This window comes from Cydia strobilella, chromosome 3 (assembly GCF_947568885.1).
Source record: "Cydia strobilella chromosome 3, ilCydStro3.1, whole genome shotgun sequence".
NCBI lineage: Eukaryota > Metazoa > Arthropoda > Insecta > Lepidoptera > Tortricidae > Cydia > Cydia strobilella.
Window position 1 is genome coordinate 12,356,733 of NC_086043.1, and position 13,425 is coordinate 12,370,157.

General features: G+C 35.7%; 1 protein-coding gene across 9 annotated transcripts in view; it reads right to left on the reverse strand.

Annotated features, from left to right (window-relative positions):
• The window catches only part of LOC134755899 (potassium voltage-gated channel subfamily KQT member 4), a 119,082-nt gene that overhangs the window by 37,539 nt on the left and 68,118 nt on the right, over positions 1–13,425 (reverse strand). The gene's annotated exons all lie outside the window — the stretch shown is intronic.

Sequence of the window (13,425 nt, forward strand, 5' to 3'; positions counted from 1 at the left end):
TATGATTAGTTTACAAAAATATATAGTTTAGTTGTGAAGTAGTATACCTACATAATATTCTACCGAAAGAAGTTCTTCAAGACAGGTTAAAATGATGCAAATACGGTAATAATAATCCTTTTAGAAGTAATTTGCCGTTCCCTGCCTGCTAGCTTATGCTAAAAGGATTTTTCTTTCATCTTATTTTGATTACAGGGTTAAGTAAATCCCACGGGAAAAAGTCGCGGAGCCTTACTCGCTCCATTTTCAGGATTAGACCAAAACGCTTAAATGTAATAGATAGGTACTTATATAGTTTAAGAAATACATTTTAATATTTGCATGCTGTTTGTGGACGGTTGGATTAGGAGAAACTTTATGTATAAAGGATGTCCCAAAAAGGACGCAAGATTTGAAATTGATGAAATACACTTTTTTTTTTCGTTATAATACATTTGTATATAAAATTTTGAAATACATAAAATAGGGTTATTTGTGGAATAATACGTCAGGCAAATGTCCTCCTAGGCTTTGCTGGCACATACGCACTCTTTTGTCAAAATTTTCTATGACCATTTTGCATAGATGCGGCTGAATTTCTCCGATGCAGCGTCGAATTTCCTCTTTTAAAGCATGAGTGGTTGTGGGCTTATTGACATAGACTTTAGACTTTAAATAACCCTAAAAAGAAGTCTAAAGGCGTTAAATCGCAACATCTAGGGGGCCAATTCTGATCACCGAATCGAGAGATCACACGACTAGGAATTTTCGAACCGTACCCGCCAAACTTTCATTACTTTTGAAATATTGTTCAATAATAAAAACGCGTTGATCTTTCGTATAACCCGCCATTTTTACAAACCCTAAACATTCAGCTGTCAAATAGTTTTTTTTAGGGTTGCCAGCACTAAAATACAAAAATGGCGGCAAATTGAAATCTTGCGTCCTTTGTGGGACACCCGTTATACAACAACTGTAATCTGACCCTATTCATGCAAATAAATAATTTTCACCTCAGCAGCTCGAACAAGCCTACTTTCGTCACTCCCTGGAGTCGCACTTTCCTCACTCCAGGGAGTGAAACAATGTAGCTTTTTAATTTATTGAAGGCCATGAACTTCATACTTTTATTACATATTTTTTTATGGTACGGTACGGTCCGGTACGGTACGGTCCGGCACGGTACGGTCCGGTTCGGTCCGGTCCGGTCCGGTCCGGTCTCGTCTCGTCTCGTCTCGTCTCATCTCGTATCGTATCGTCTCGTATCGTATCGTATCGTATCGTATCGTATCTTATCGTATCGTACATATTATAATACTTTTTTTCTGTTTATTCTGTGTTATTCGAAATACATTTTAACCTTTAATATGTTCTCACTACTGAGGTGAAAAATTATGTGTGCAACACGAGAGCAAAGTTATTTTACATCTCGTGTTTTTGAGTCCCTCGCTACGCTCAAGATTCTACCTTAGAATCACTAGCTTCGCTCGTGATTCAATTATAGAATCATTCGCTTTCTCGGGACTCAAAATAAACACTCGCAAGAAAAACCAACTTTCCTCTCTTGTTGCACAAATAACTATTATGATTTAGGGCCACTTGCACCATCCCACTAACCCGGAGTTAACCGGTTAAACCGTTAACCCAGTGTGAAATTGTACTAGTAACCATGGTAACTCCAGGTTTAACCAGTTAACCCCGGGTTAGTGAATGGTGCAAGTGGCCCTTAAGAGGCCGTAGTCGATTTTGGAGCAAAAATGTAAAATTGATAGATTTAGTCGTTGAAATTATACTTCGAGCTTCAACCGAAGACGATTTAAAATTTACAAGGCAGCAGCACTCGTTATGATGCTGTCTCAGTCACACATTTAGAGCCCACAACAAAAACTAGATTTTTCATCTCACTCGCACACTCCTGGTGGTAGTGGGAACCGGGGCTCACGCCATTACGCGTTTTTGTGCGGTCGAAGTCACACGTCTCTTAACGTATTCCTTATTTCGAATAAGCACAAAAAGATTTACACCATGGGGAAAAGGAAAAGGTCGCGTTCTAGGGACGACGATTACGACAGTTTATTAAGAAGGATTAAGAAACTTAAAAAACGGTTAAAAAATCGTCGACGAAGCAGTTCGCGCTCGATGTCTATAGAACATGAAAATATTGATGTAAATATAGACGTGCATCAATCGGAAATGCAGTCGCCGTTGCGGAATATGGCATTTACCGAACCAGGTAGGTCGTGTTTACTGCTTAGTGACCTACCGCTAGAAAAAACAACATTGTCGCCGTAAAGTGAAAATACCTTCGCATCTGACTTTGATCCTTAACGTACTGGATTAAAGGTCTTTTGCCTCCTGAGTGCATATAATTAGTATAATTACGAAGTTTAGCAATAATTTATTTTTCAAACTTAGCTGTACGTATTTGCTCACGTATATCGTGTGGCTTAATACAAGTTAACTTCCTATATGGAATGTTAAATCTCTCCACTATAAGTGTCGAGTAACTGACCTAACATCCTATATGGATTGTTATATGTTATATGAGTATATTCCGCGTATATCGCGTTGAGAAATGTAGGTGCCTTTAAGGCCTTTAATTGGTGATCGCAAATAAATATACGTACCTACTATAACCTCCTACCTGCGTGTACGCTACAAGTGTGAAGCTTTCTGTTTGCTGTATATACAGTATGTCTCTGATCATGGGGCATATATGCATGTCAGCGCTTTGTTTTTTGCATTGCAGATAATAATGAAGGATTAAAATTAAAGCCCGTTTATATGCAATCTAAAGTACGGGTGCAATCTAAAGTAGTCACAGCCACTCAACCTCAACGAGGGGCTTTAAACTCACGGGGGGCGTCGCGGACAGCAGCCTCCGTAACGCGCTCGTACGCCGCTGCCCGGAGACCACCAGCGACCGCTCCGAGGGATCGCCGCCCCGAATAGTCTACGAGTCGCTCGAGCTATCATCGTAAGTGAGGGAGGAGACGCTGAGCACCGCGTCGCAGATACACGACCGCGACTTTCCAGTGGCTGGGAGATTAAAATATTTTTATAAAGACTGGTGTGAGTTAACACACGATCCCATGATTTTATCTTGGATCAGGGGCTATTCTATACCCTTTAAGGCTAAACCTTCTCAATCTTCGGCACCTAACCATCGTTATTATACTAGCAATGAAACTAAGTTAATCATTGCGTGTATAACTGATATGTTAGAAAAAGGAATTATTTCATCCTGCGAACCGTGTGAAGGTCAATTTATCTCACCGATTTTTACGGCTCCGAAACCAGATGGTACATGTAGATTTATTTTAAACTTGAAAAATTTGAATGAATTTATATAAGTGGAACATTTTAAAATGGAAGACCACCGTACAGTTTTAAAATTGTTAAATTGTTATGACTTTATGGCAACTATTAAAGATAAAAGATAAAGATAAAAAATGTTTTTATTGCACAGAACGAATACAATTGTAGTACATAGTAGGTACATATCACAAATTACAGAAAAGAGTTGGTGCATAACTGAATTGACATTCGGAGGTTCCAGGAGTCAGGAATATTGATCTTAAAGATGCATATTTTTTGGTTTCTATTGACGAAAATGATAAAAAAACGTTACGATTCTGTTAGAACTCCCAATTATTTCAATTTAACGTTTTACCATTCGGTTTATGCACGGCCCCTTACATGTTTACTAAATTGTTAAAACCTGTTATACAACACTTACGAAATTTAGGTTTTGTATCGGTTCAATACCTAGACGACTTTCTTTGTATTGGAAACTCTTACTGGGACTGTTTACATAATGTTCAAACAACAAGGACATTTTTAGAGTCCTTAGGATTCATTATTAATACTAAAAAAAGCATGATGCGTCCTAATACTTCGTGTATTTTCTTGGGTTTTTTATTTAATACCGAAAACATGACAATTAACTTGACCGATGAAAAGAAGAAACGAGTAAAAGACAAAGCTATTAAATTTTCTAAATTAAATAAGTGTCCTATTAGACAATTTGCCGAATTCATTGGTTTATTAACTTCAGCTTGCCCAGCTGTAAGATACGGCTGGCTATACACAAAATTATTCGAAAGAGAAAAGTTTTTAGCTTTAAATTATACTGAAAATTACAATAAAATAATGAACTTACAATCGTATCTAAACAAAGATTTTCGGTGGTGGATTGATAATATTGATGATTCTTATTGTCCTTTATATAATAATAATTACGAACTTGTAATTTTTACTGATGCCTGCCCTACTGGCTGGGGCGCCGCCTGTGATAACCAATCTGCAGGAGGGCATTGCGACAAGTCTAAATCAGATTGGCATATAAACGCTTTAGAATTAAAGGCCGAGCGTTCTATGGGTTAAGAATGTTTTCTCGGGATCGTAGCAATTGCCAAATTTTATTAAGGATTGATAACACCACTGCCATATGCTATATCAACAGAATGGGGGGCATTCAACATACCCATCTGAATGATATTAGCCAGAGAAATCTGGCAGTGGTGTGAAATTCGAAACATACACATTTTTGCTTCTTATGTAAAATCTGAGGATAATACAATTGCAGACCGTGAATCGCGGCAAATAAAGATAGACACAGAATGGAAACTTTCGGATTATACGTTTAAACAAATCAAAAAATCTTTTGGCAAACCTGATTTTGACTTGTTTGCAAGCTCACAAAATAATAAATGTAAAAGGTTTGCTTCTTGGAAACTTGACCCTCACTCTGAGGTTATAGATGCGTTCACTTTTAGTTGGAAAAACATATTTTTTTATGCTTTTCCGCCCTTTTGCCTTCTTACACAGGATTATTGACGATAAAGCCGACGGGATTTTAGTAGTACCTAATTGGCCATCACAGCCATGGTACCCGCTGTGGTCACAATTAATCGTATCGAATAGACTAATATTTGATCCTCATAAATCTCTTTTGCATTCTCCTTTTAAAGCTTGCCACCCGCTGCACTCAAGCCTTTCTTTGGTGGCCGCGAGGTTATCGGGCAATCTTTTGCGAAAGAGGCACACCTCATTATAGTCCCCTAAAAAGAGAATGGTGGCAGCTATTAGTACACTAATAAATACAATCAACTACTCCAATAATGAGTTCGTTAATGCAATTTTTGATATACAAGCTACAAATTGATTAAAGTATGTACACGAAGTTTAAATTGTTAAAATATATTGTTAAAAATGTTAAAATATATTTGAGAAAGAACAGTAAATAGTAGCATTCAAATCAATCAATATTGAGTTATGCTCAATAAAATTAATTGATTATTTAAATATGTAGTTTTGTTTATTTTTTTTACATACAGTAACTCTAAACATCTGCCTTGTAAACTTTAAATCGTCTTCGGTTGAAGCTCGAAGTATAATTAGGAATTAAAGGAACTTACCCTGTGAAGTTCAATTCCAATTATGCGAGAGCTTCTTACATTCCCACCCAACCCAAGTAATTACCCAAAAAAAAAAAACTACATAAAACCTCTAAAAAGTAATGGCGTGAACCGGTCCCACTACCACCGTGTGCGAGTGAGATAAAAAATCTAGTTTTTGTTGTGGGCTCTAAATGTGTGCCTGAGACAGCATCATAACGAGTACTGCTGCCTTGTAAACTTTAAATCGTCTTCGATTGAAGCTCTCGCATAATTGGAATTGAACTTCACAAGGTAAGTTCCTTTAATTCCTAATTATACACGTTTTGTCACGTAATATCTAAATAACAAGTATTGATTTCTATTAGCACGTCTTCTCATCTTGCCTTTTAATAATGAGGTCGCGAGCGTGCGTCACCCGTAATGCATGAAGAAAAGGGGCAGCAGTTTTTAAAAAATCATCAAAAAATCATGGTGGTAAATTATACAAATTGATGTATAAGAATAGTTTCAGCAAATGTAGATTGTTTAAGTATCAAAATTACGTTGAAATTAAGTCGATTTTCAGAGAAATTGTCACTTGTTTTGAAGTAATTTCTGGAGAAAATTGATTTCGTCTAACTTTCATTTACACTACTTCAAAGTCATAATAATCAAAATGTAGTCTGATAAACGTCAAGTACAGGATATGTGTAATACAAAATTACCATGTTTAGCAGTCCAAACATTACGAAATTTACAAATACGGTTTACGCGCATTTACCTAAACGTCCATCAGAAAAGCAAACATTACTAATTTAGTGAGTCTGTTTTAAAAAAATATATCTGATAAAAGGTAAGATAAGAAGACGTGCTAATAGAAACCAGTACTTGTTATTTCAATTAGGTAACAAAAGGTGTAAAATTTCACGGACTAAATCTATCAATTTTACATTTTTGCGACTAAAATCGACACCGGCCTCTTAAGCCCGCCATTCACACTCCTACATGGTAGTCCGCCTCGCCGTCCGCCTCATTATGTAGGATTGTGAATGTGGTCGCGGACTACATGGCGTCCTACAAAACCCAGGTAGGATGCCTCTTGGGTCCTACAAATCCTACAAGCTCCGCCCACCGCTTGCAGTCCGCCGCACAGGATTATCTGTGGTATGACGTCCTGCGTAGCAGGACTGTCATGTAGGGAATTGGACCGTGAATGTTAATGCAGGACTGCAGTCCGCTATTTTCTTTACAATGAAACACAGGGGATTAGCAGGTTTTATTGAAATATATAAAGAAGTTTTCTGTGTATGTGATCAAAAATCACCAAAATGGCTATATTTTTTTTCGAAATAGCACATAACGGTATTGCAAGAGCACCGACACGAGGGCGTACCGCGAAAAACGAAAAGCGTAATTTCTTTATCTGCCTCTCTATCACTAGATATTCTAGTTTATGGCAAGAGCGATAGGGAGGCATATAGCGAAATTTCGATTTTCGTCTTTCGTGTTAGGTCCTCCAGGACTGCAATGTAGGAAGTGTGTGAGCTGGGTCTCTATTGTTTAACATAATTATTGAAAGTCATAATGTAATGATGGTCATATTATCATTAGTCATAATTTGGTTTTTCTCAGAAACGCGTAACTTTTCAGGATTGCCATAAAACAAACCTAACCTAACCTATCTATAGGATAACCCGAGGAAAATCCTGAAAAGTTAACGGTTTCAGAATTATGACTAATGATAATACCTATGACAATCATTACATTATGACTTTCAATAATTATGTTAAACAAAGGGACCCCGTGTGGGCTATATCCTACTCCGCAGTCCTGCGAGGTGGACTGCATTGTAGGAGTGTGAATAAGGGGCTTTAGGGTGTCAATTCATACTAATAAATACATCATTTTAAAAATCTTCGGATTATATACAAATACAGATTGTAACAAAAATAGTGGGGATCCGTGTAAGGGCATATTCGGTATCGTTTTATGATTGGGAAAAAGTAGAAGAAAATCATGTTTTGACGCAAAAAAATGTTGGCCTTTCTATGGAGGGTTGGCCGACTTGGACGAGCTACCCTATAGAATATATTTTTTTCGCGTCAAAAATGTTTTCTTCTAATTTTTCCTAATCATAACACGATACCGAATACGTCCTTAAACGGATTCCTAAATACTAATTTTGTTACAGCTTGTGTACATTCAGTAGACATTTAGCGTGTTTGTAGGTAATACTAATATGTCATAATTATACCTATATACGTGAAATAGCAGCAATTTGCAGAAAGATTTTATCTAGACAGTTTACTGATTGATTAGGTCGCTAAATGCATATCATTTTTAACCGACTTCCCATAAGGAGGAGGTTATTAATTCGACCGTATATTTTTTTTTGTATGTATGTTACCTCATAACTCCGTCATTGGTGAACCGATTTGGAAAATTGTTTTTTTGTTTGAATGTGTATAGTCCCAAGTTGGTCCCGTTTTTGTCAAAACCCAGTTCTAATGATGGGATCCATGAGGAATCCAGGGAACTCGTCGAATCTCATAGGCATACATATAGTGATTTTTGTATTTTCATTCATAAATCAAGTATTTACGTTCAGAAAAAGTGACATTTAATGAAGTGGAACTGCTGATGATGATCAAAACGAAACTCTTTAATGATGCATAGTTCACTTTGACGATTTGTCCTCTTCGTTATGTTTACTAAGCCAGTAAAAATTATAAAGAATTTTTTTATCAAGGTTTAGTTTGATGATGGATTCCATTGGGGATTGAGGGAACTCCTCAAATATTATAAGCATACATACAGCGATTTTTGTATTTTCATCAACAAATTAAGCATTAACAATTAAAAAGTGTCATTTGATAAAGTGGAACTACTGATGAAGACCAGAACGGAACCCATTAACGATGCATAGTTCGCTTTAGCGATTTGTCCTCTTCGTTAAGTTTACTAAGCCAGTAAGATTTGTAAAGAACATTTTTATGAAGGTTTAGTCTGATGATGGATTCCATGAGAGATTGAGGGAACTTCTGAAATATTTTAAGCATACATACAGCGATTTTTGTATTTTCATCAATAAACTTAGCATTAACAATTAAATAGTGCCATTTGACAGTGGACATGAAAAAATTTGAACTAAAAAGTATGGATGGTATAGAAAGGATGCCAATCTCTTATGGCAGAATTGTTGCAAAAGTGACCGCTTTCAGCTTTTAATAATAGTTCCTAATCTCTCCGGTGGCGCTAGTTAGGCTCTGGGACATGAGTATAACATGAACCATATAAGGCAACAAATAACCCGACCAAGTTACGTAGGTTGTTTTTGGTAGTATTTCGGTGTATGGTGGCGCCGCCTAATTACTGTTTTTTGATGGACACTTTTCATATATAGAAATTTGGCTCCTTTATATAGTCTCCATGCTTAAAAGTAGAAAATAAAAACTTGAAAAAAAAAACCGACTTCAAAAAGGATAAAATAAAATAATATTATTCCTTTTCTATGCGCTAGCAACTGATACGATTGAAGTCGGTGCCAAGCCAATAAGTGATATGTATATGTATGCCTAATGCCTGCATTCGATTTGACGGTGTTGATGCTTTAAAAATTTGGCTTGGCACCAATTTCAAAGTGTATCAGTTGCTAGCGCATAGAAAAGGAATAATATTATTTTATTTTAACCTTTTTGAAGTCGGTTTTTCTTTTTTTCTTTTAAGTTTTTATTTAACCGGACACGTTATTAATAGTTTAATATTATTTGTGTAAATATAAAGATACACATAGAAATATACGTGAAGGTAAGGTATATTATTGTAAAAAAATTTGATTGTGAAACAAAGTTGAAAGACGACAGTTTTTAAAATCAAGATCAAAAATCTGACATTTAATTTAGCCTATTCATAAGGCTGCATCGAAGAAACAACTTAATAATGAGGTCAATGCAGCGGTTGCCATTTAATGTCTGAGCAAACTATCGATCGATGTGTTATCTCTTTCTTACTTACGTGCAAACGTTCATAAAGAGTGTAGCATTCACAAAGGGTCGGAATGACATTAATTTCTTTACGTGTTGCTCGATCTCGATTCTTCAGGTTGGAAATTGATGCGATCAAGGCTACTTTCAAGGAGTTCTATAATTTATTTTTAATTAACAGACGGTGTTAAATGGGTAGATATGAAAGTAATTGATTGGTAGGGCGTTTTAAATATTATAGAAATAGTAGTAATTTGTTTTTAAATTTAACACGATAAATATGTATAATGAAGATACATGATAATAAACATTATCAGTAGGTATCTAAAATACTGTAAATAAGATTTTTCATACCGAGTCTAGTAAGTGACCGCAGTATACTATATACGCGTTAGGTAAGCGTTGTTGCTTTCTCTGTGCTACTCTTATTCATTCTTATTAGTTTTCTTTGGTCTCTTTGTATTCTTGTTATAAAATAAAAACAAAAGCTAAACGTTGGTGTATTATTTTTATATAAATCATATTTATATGAGCTCTAAGAAATAGTTTTATTAACTTTCGGCAACAACTCATAGAATAAATAACGTAGCGTAAGATTCAATAATGTTACTGCACTAATACACTTTATACTGACTCAACTAAATAACAGATAACGTTGTGTTTATTGGTATTGTGTTCAAAATTACTTGGTATTAAGTTAGAAGTCTCAAGTATGTCGTAAAAGAGCGGCGAAATGAAATGACATTATTTTCAAGTTGCAATCTGTTGAGTTCTGAATTTTTCATTGTTTTTACGGGTTGCGACATACTTAATTTGCTGATCCTTTTTTTTAGGAGGAGAAAAATGCAATTACGCATACCACTAGGGCGCGGGGACGAACCCGAGTGGTTATGTGGGACTCCTTGTATTAGGCTAATGGGACCCCAAGTCTACCCACTAAACAACCCCCCCGTCTGCCGCCATTGTGCTGTAGCGGTGGGCTGTTTAATGTTTAATAGTACATTATGATACAAGTGTGCTAAGTTGGTCATTACCAGAGGGCGGAATGGCAAAAATCAAACGTTAATAGAGTTGGAACGTTGAATTTTATCGACTTTTCAGCTATCGATAAGTTCAGTAACCTTAAAAAATTCCGGAAATGTGGATTTTTTTTTTTTCCATAGAATGTTGCAACAAACGAGAAATATTATCAAATGTAGATAAAAACTATTATCGTTCTTTACCTCTTTAAACTCGGGTGAATGTGTTTTACTCGTTATGTGTTTCAACGCAATATTTTTTTTAGGTGCTTTAAGTGAACCTTACATTTAGAGCAGTATATTGTTGAGTTGTTTTCGTTGTAAGTAAGACAAGGATATCTCTTTATCCATTTGTTAATTGTTTTTCATTTTGGATTTACCATTTTTTTTAAACGTGAATTAGTTGCAAAAAGACTAGTGGCAGAAATGACAGTTAACTGCCATGCAATTTACTTTTAATCTAATCAAAGAGGTCAAATGGCCAACTAGCTAATCAAAGATAGCTGAAAAAGTCGATAAAATGCAACGTTCAAACTCTATTAACGTTTGATTTTTGCCATGAGCAATTCCGCCCTCTGGACTCATTACACACGCGTTTCATACGACTTTTTCAACACACTTGCGAGGAAAACACAAAACGTATAAATTAGTTTTTTTTGTCAAAACAGTAAAAGTACAATTTTGAAAATAGTGGCTTACAGTTTTAATATCGAATAATTGCACCAAAGTCCTGAGCTTGTAGGCACTTATTCGCCAGTTCATTGAAGTAAGCTACCAACACGTTATCAAAGAAAGACTGGGCGTTTTTGCTGATTTTCCATTGTATAAAAGTTTCATATGCCGCCAATTATTCCGATTTTGATCTTGCCTCTATTAGTATTACTGGCAGCGTGGGGTTTCATTACTTATTTCATTTTAGTGCCTCAGCACTGGGTGCGTAGCCAACATGCCAATCGTTAACGCTCCGTCGCGAACGAAACGCAACTGTCAGTCTGTCACTGTCGCACTAATACGGAAGAGTGATAAAGAGATATGACTACGACACGCTACGGAGCGTTAACGATTGGCACGTTGGCTACGCACCCTGAACCCTAATGCATGTTTTGGACGTGTCAAAAATGAGTGTTTACGAAAACTTGACAAAAAATCTAAAACGTAAAAGTCCTGACTGACTGACTCACTTAAATCAACGCCCAGCCCAAACCGTTGGACCTAGAGAGCTGAATTTTTCACAATAGGTAGTTTTTATAACGTTAGTATACTTAGTATTTACTAAGAAGGGGTTTTTCAAAATTCATCCCCTAAGGGGATGAAATGAGGGTCCAAAGTTTGTATGGGGTTCAAGTTTTATTTTAAGCTATGAATTCGAACCGTGGGAAAAAGATATATTATTAAAAAACAAGAAAACTACATTCAGCGTTTTTGAAAATTCATCCCCCAAGGTGGTAAAAAAGAAGTTGAAAGTTTGTATGGAGATCAAACCTTTTTTGAGTACAGGACTTCAGTCTTTGTATAAAGGCATATTATTAGAATACAAGAAAAGTAATTAAAAATATTCATCCCCTAAAAGGGTTAAAAAGGGGTTGAAAGTTTGAATCCATTACAAATGCTTTGAAACTTCTTAGAAAGGCATTGTATTATATTACAAAAAAAAGTTATTTCAACGTTCTTAATAATTCAATTCCTAAGGGGATTAAAAAGGGGATGTAAGTTTATATGGGGAACAAGTTTTCGTTTAAGCTAGGAACATGAAACTTGATAAAAGGGCATTATATTAAAAAAATAGACGAAATCTGATTGCACCGTGTTTGAAAAGTTTGTATTAATAAAGTTTGCATCTGGAGCGAACATTTTATTTTAATAGTGGATTTGAAAATCTATGTGTTGAGAAGGATTATATCGAGAACAATTTTTTTCAGTTAGGGTTTGAAACTTCGTACTTTGTGAAAGACAAATTTTATGCGCTGTATAATTATTAACAAATGGTTAACCGTCCCTACTGATATCTTTTGCTGCATAATGTTACAAATCCATGCGTACGAAGTCGCGGGCAACAGCTAGTATTAAAATAATTACGGTATTTTAAGTAGGCACTTGCTATTTTTACAATTAAATTGTCATTTTTGTGCATTATTTTGTGTACTAGAAATATGAGGCGAAAACTAAAATTCCGAGCACAGTTCGCGACATGGGATAACAATAAAACTCCACTCGACTTCGGATTTCTTTTCCAATTGGAAATCTCCGCTTACTGTGCACGATAAGGCGCCCGACTTACAAATGCTTGAGGGTTGAAGGACCTCATTTAATAGATCGGGCGTTGGCTAGCAGATCTCAGAATGGCAATCTCGAGCACTTGTCGTGTCGTGGACTCGTGGAACGAACGGACGGATCGGGAATACATACATACTGAAATAATTTGTTCTTAGAGTACATACATACTATTATATTATCTAATCACCTATTTTAAAACAGACAAGCTGTTGTTCACGTGCATTATACTCGGACTTATAGGTATTTATTAATGACTTAAAGTTCCATCATTCCTTTAGGGTAGAAAACGAAGTCGAAATGTAATTACTGTTCATCAAATAACATTTAGGAATTAGGAGACAACAATAAATTTGACTTACAATAAATATTTACAGACTTTAGACAGTTTATAAACCCTACCAGAAGTTTCCATGATTGATTTTAAAAAACCTTTTTTTATACAGTTTGCGGCATTTTTGTTTTTCAGAGAATCATACCAGATTGATGTTGTTTAACTAATATACGAGTAGACATTGAATAGCCTTAAGTTTTTATGTAAGACTTTTCATAATAATCCTCTAAATGAAAGCCAGGTAAAAGCTCAGTTAATTATTTCTTCTCAGCTTTCGGTGCCTGCAAGATGCATAGGTAAGGGCAGAAAACAGTTAAAATTCTCTTTGTGTCCCAGTCCCAGTACAGTAATTGACTGGTGAAGAATTCCTTGACGCAATAAGTTGATATTTTGTTACTTCTAATTTGTGTAATTAAAATTTAGCCGTCCGAGATTTTATTTGTGACAGACTTATTGAC